This window comes from Dermacentor silvarum, chromosome 6 (genome assembly GCF_013339745.2).
Source record: "Dermacentor silvarum isolate Dsil-2018 chromosome 6, BIME_Dsil_1.4, whole genome shotgun sequence".
NCBI classification, from domain to species: Eukaryota; Metazoa; Arthropoda; class Arachnida; order Ixodida; family Ixodidae; genus Dermacentor; species Dermacentor silvarum.
In genome coordinates this window covers 79,703,944-79,709,965 of record NC_051159.1, presented here as the reverse complement: position 1 = coordinate 79,709,965, position 6,022 = coordinate 79,703,944, and positions in this window count along the sequence as shown.

The following is a 6,022-nucleotide window of genomic DNA, read 5'->3' as shown; positions in this document are numbered from 1 at the left end:
ACCGTTGTCATTCTCAGACAGTTCTTTATTGCAATGGGCCACATGTGATTCTCTGCACTGTAAAGTGTGTTTCACATTCCACATTTCTCAAACGACTCCGCAACCATTAAAAACGACATGGTGACCCATGCCTAGATGAACCAGTTTGTCATGCCATTGTCATGCGAAAAATGCATGAAGCAGCTCCATTGCTAAACTTAGCTCTTAAAATAACTTCCCTTGTGAATGCACTTTCATAAGGAAAGTGGTGCATCATCATTGCCAACCTGTGCAAAAACACTATGAAAAATTGTTCTGTTGCCAACTTATGACGCTAGCTATGACAGCAGGCTATTGCCAGCGCTGCTAAAAAGGTTTTCGTTTCGTATCCTATTTGTAACATACCGGCAGTTTCCAGACCCATTTTCTTGGAAACAAAGGTGCACGTTAGAATTTGGTAAATATGTCAATCATTATGACAAGTCGAAGGCTGGGCATTGCAGCCCAGCTTTCATATCAATGAGATTCCACTGTATAAGTGTAGACCGCTTACAGTAAAAGCTTGTTAATTCGAATTTCGCGGGGACGCCCAATGAGTTCGAATTAAACCAAAATTCGAACTAACGAAATTCATTGAAAAAACAGCAGGAATTGAGACCGGGTTGTTGGAAAATCACTCAAAATATTTACTTGCGAAAATAATCCGTGATCACTGTCTGTTTCTCTTTGAATGCGATCGCCATAGCCTTGTTTTCCAACGCGCGAACGTGGCAGAAAGCATCCTCTGCGTCTTCCTCGAAGCTGAAGAATAGACGCGCGACACGCATAGCCTCCATTAGTTCCAAAGCTGAGGGCCGCGTGGGTGCATCATCCTCTTCGTCAGCCGCACCTACATCAACGACGGGCGCTTCTCCACCAGTCACCTGTGCGATGATATCATCGTCGGTGATTGTGCCGCAGACCGCTGCACAGCGATCTGCATCGACGTAGTCGTCGAAGGTCACGTCCTCCAGCGCATCCCGCAATCCGGCAGGAATGACCACGGCCTCGCGCTCGTCGGGCTCGCAAGCTGTGCCCTCATTGGTCACACAAAAGCCACTGTGGCGGAAGCAATTGGCAACAGTTGTTGCCGTGACCTGATCCCAGACCCGCACCAACATATGCAAGGCCGTGAGCAGCGTCACATCGTAGCGACACGGCACCGAACGACTTCGTAGCTCCGACGTACACGAGGCCTAGCGACTGAATGTGCGGCACACAAAGGACACGGAGACTACGCAGACACGTCCGGCACGAACCATCACACGATGCGAAGAGCGAGCGCAATGACGACAGTGACGCCGCTGCGCTCGCGCCATCTATCGTTGAGCCTTGAAAGCTTGCGGCGGCAGTATAAAATACCACCACGCAGCGGCGCGCAGTTCGAATTATCGATTCGAACTGCGCGCATGAGAAAATTAACGGGAGTCTGAAAAGATTGCACTATATCCGGTCCTGCACTATAAGCGGTTACCTTATAAGTGGTCTATACTGTATATATATATATATATACATACATATACATGTTGCTGCTGTCGGAACGGCCAGGGAGGCTGTATTTAGAGTACTAGAATACGGTTGAGTGGGCCGAGCGGTGCGGCGCTTCCTATAGCCGAGTCATAAAACAAACAGTAGGCTGAGGGCGCTGCAGTGGGTTCAGCGGGCGGGTGGCTCTGTCCCCAGGGCCGGAATAACATAAAACTATTCCATGCTGTTTTAAGCCCATGTGGGCGAGGCCCGAGCCATTTGGACCCATCTAATGGTGGACTTGGAATAAAAAGTCGCAGTTTCTCCCAAAAGGCAAAGCAATCGATTGCGATAGCAAATTAGTAGACAGCTATAAGTAAGGCTATATTATAAGCAAGTAAGGATAGTAGTTTTATCGACAGTGTAAACTTGTAAACATTCACTTACTAACTAAATTAACAAGCATGGTGTTGCGTGCACAAGCAAACATGAACACATCTCACTCGATGACCACGGAAACTCGCTGTCAAAACGCAGGTGTCGGGAAGCGCGGCAGTAGCAGCGAGTTGACCTTCATGCTGCCTTTTGCTTCAACGCAAACTAAGTGACGAAAACACAGCACACACAAAGCTATAAGCACTCGCGCTCTGTCGCCATCGCAGGTCGCTTTCAAGATAGGGCCCGCGCAGCCGCGTCATACTCAGCAGGTGCTGGAGTAGAACGCCTCCACTCCCCGTGGTGCCTTGCACGCAACTATAGTTACTAACTAGAAAATTCTAGTTCACTATACGTGCAACGGAAGGATGGCGCGCTTCCTCCCTGCTTTCCTCTCTTGCACGCGCGAGATTGAGTCGCCATCATCGGCTCACCCTCGCACGCTTTCACTCGCATACCTATTCGGCGCACGGCGACGATGTTATCACCCCTGGACTTTATACGGAACATCGCAGCCATGCCAATGGCAGAAATGTGCCTGGAATGTCCATATAATTGCTATCGCAATAAACACAGACTGGAATAGTTTTACGTTATACCAGCCCAGGCTTTATTGCTGCTCTGTGGGTCTGCGGTGACATATGGTGACCCAGAAATTGTTACAGCATCGACTCGATTGGACCGCCTGATTTGAGAACAATTTCCGCTATCATGAGCGTCTACACGGGAATATATAGTTCGATCGTGATGTTTACGGCTTTACAGGAAAGCATGCGCCGTGCCACCACTCGACCCACTATTCCATGTTCCAGTACGCAATAGCTATAAAGCACGCTTCTGCTATGCGCTTCGTGTTGGTTTATTCTGCGTTTCGTCGCGGTCTTGAAGTGCGCTGCCATATTCCATTATTCCACCAAAATTCAGATTGGCCTGCTCCAAAGTCTTAAAAATTAAATTGTATCTGATCCAAGCTGCTCCAAACTGCAATTTTACTTGCTCCAAAAATTGCCCCAAAATGGCTTTGGGCAGTCCCACCCCTGTAGGTGCAGACAATTATTTGTGGTTCATAATGTTTACACTGTTGTAGATTGCACATTTGCACTTTTCAGTGAAGTATGGATTAGTTGACGGAGTGTTCAAAACATTTTGCGACATCAAGGCATAAAATTAAAGTAATAATTACTGTCATTTTGTGTACATATATGTTTACTTGGATCCAATAAATGTCTTTGCTGAGCTGTTTTATAGCCAGATAGCTTTTAAGAGCTTGTTACATTGTCTTTTGGTTCTCTCAGCATGCATAACAAACATCATAGAATGCATTAAGGATTCTGCCCATAAGGTTCCACTGGATGTATCATATTGAATTTATTGCTTCCTTTAAATGTATAATGAAAATCTTGCAAACAGTGATTGCACTTATGGCCTCAGGCTAGTTTGAGTCTCAAATTAGAAATGACAGAATAAAGTTTTCATGGCAAGTTCAGATATGAATGTAAATTATTTATGCGCAAAAGAATACGAAGAATTCCATAGGCTGCTAATGGCACGCGGAACAAGCGATTCACTATCAGCGGACACAAACACCGACAGCTGGCCACTGCTAGGCGCTTGCCGAATCATACATTGAGCAGAGTTCGATCCTTGAAATCACTTTTACAACCGCTGGTAGGACGGCACAAGCGTGCAATCATGCGCAACATTTCACATTTTGCATTCTACGATTAAAGCATGGAAAAAAATTAGGTATACAGGAAATCCTCTGAATGGGTTATTTTAGCACGCAATTAAGTTTTCCCATCGGGAAGTGGTGTCCTGAACTTGAAAATTAAGGAAATTTTAAATTAATTTCTAGTTTGCCAGACAACACTAAATAACCTGTTAGCAGAAGAGGACTGGTGAATGAGCACCGTAGGTCTCAATCGTATATTGTACAATTTTTCTTTTTTAACAGCTTGGCTAATGCTGGTTGGGACAGCCTGTATAGTTCATGCCATGTTTTTACATAATACACAAGGTGACTGAATGAAAGCATAATATCAAATTTGCAATAGCTAGTATTGTATCGATGTAGTCATGAGCTTGAGTTGGGTTTAATGACTGCACAGTGATTTGGAACATTGAGTCCTGGTTTGTTGCCAGTGTAGTGGTTACCTGTCCCGACAGCAGGACATCTAAATAAGGGTACTTGCTCATGCAAGACTTATTAATTACTCGAGTAATTATCAGGTCACTCGCTTCCCTTAATTCTTGCACAGCACATGCATTCTTGAAAGGCACACATTTAACAATATGTGCAAATGTAGCCAAATTGCCACAAGCAGTGATAAAGAATTCCGTTTCACCCGAAAGGCAAAGCATTTATAGCGATAGTAAAGTATTAGACAACTACACGAAGTAAAGTTCGTAGCTTTATCTACCATGTGTATTGCAATAAACATTCGCTTACTAAACTCAATTAGCAAGCGTAGTGTCACACGCGCACAGACAAGCATGAACAGATCTCACTCAATGACCGCGAACACTCGCTGTCACAATGCTGGCACGATGAAGACTGCAGAAGAGAGCGAATGCTTCGCTGCCCTCCGGAGCTTCAACGCCTGTTCGAAAGTAGAAATTCACAAGCTCCAGCACTAGGCACGCATGAAGATAGCACACATGCAACCACCATGCTTCTCGGCTCATCCTCGAATGCTTCTTCTCGCACCCGCAGAAAACTGTGTGCGGCGCCATAAGATCTTATCACACTTTGACTTTATACAGACTCCCATGGTGACACCAACAACGACAGTGATAAGGCACCTGGAGTGTCCATATACAGTGGAATCTCGATGATACGAATCTCACGAGGTCACGAAAAATATTCGTATTAGCCAAAATTCGTATCATCGAAACACAATTAAAACTAGCTAAATTAAAGAGTCGGAGGTGAACTCACTCAGGCACACGCACGTAAAAAGCATTTACAGTATATATTACTTATAACGTAACTGTTTATAGTGCAGAACAGGCTACAACGCGGCCTTTTCCGACTCCCGTTTACCCTCCGATAGAACTCCATGTATACGCATACCGTTTACAGTGCAGCCGCGTGAGACGAAATACCGGTTATAATGCGGCTTCCACTGGAAAATCTCGCCGACAAGGGCGGCAGCGAGCACCCACCGACGGGAGAGGAGATCAACGAGGGCGATGCGGAGGAGGAGCATGAGACGTGGAGCATGAGTCCAAGGGCGATAAAATCGTCGCCGCGCGCCGTATGTGCGAGTGAAAGCTCGCCTTTCGCACGGGAGACGCGCGCCTTCACGCACGGAGAGTGAACGCACAGCGGAGAGCAAACGCGACTTCCGTCACAGCCGGGCGCGCCATTCGAGCCCAGCTCTGCTTCCGTCGTGCGAAAGGCCGGGAGGCGGGGATATGCATGGAGGGAGAGAGGTGGGGGGCGACGCTGTGCTGTAGTGGCACCAAATGCGTATCTTGCAACCGGGCGGCTTCTACTCGGCCAACAAATGCGTTCTTGTACTTTGCGCCTGTGCCGGCTGTCGGGGTTGTCGCGTGCACCGTATCTTGAAAGCGATCTCCACACGGCTCTGACCTTTGTATGCGCTGTGCTTAGGTCACTCAGTTTCCATTGAAGCGATAGACCGCACTTCCCCTCGCCTGCGTGGGGAAAATCGCAAAAGCAAGAAAAGTGCCACCGCATCAAACTCTTCGCGACCTCCGCGCCTCCGCACCAAAAGAGAAAAGGAGAAAGCGCGTGACTGCGTGCTGTTCTCTCTCGCGGCCGTCGGTGGGGCGGCGCTTATTCGTATCAACCGACGCGGGTCGAAAATCGATTTGTAACAACTGTTATCTAGCACATTGCAAAGTAATGGGGCTCGGCCGGGACCACAAAAAATTTGTATCATCCGGAAATTCGTATTAGCCGTGATCGTATCATCGAGATTTCACTGTAATTGGCAATAAAAAAAATGTTAACTAAAGCTCATTCTGTCCAAGCCATCTGTGGTATGCAAGGGCTCAACACAGTCATCTACTATTACTAACAAAATTAATTGCAGACAAAAAATTTCCATATTTTGATGTTTACCGTCTGCTCATT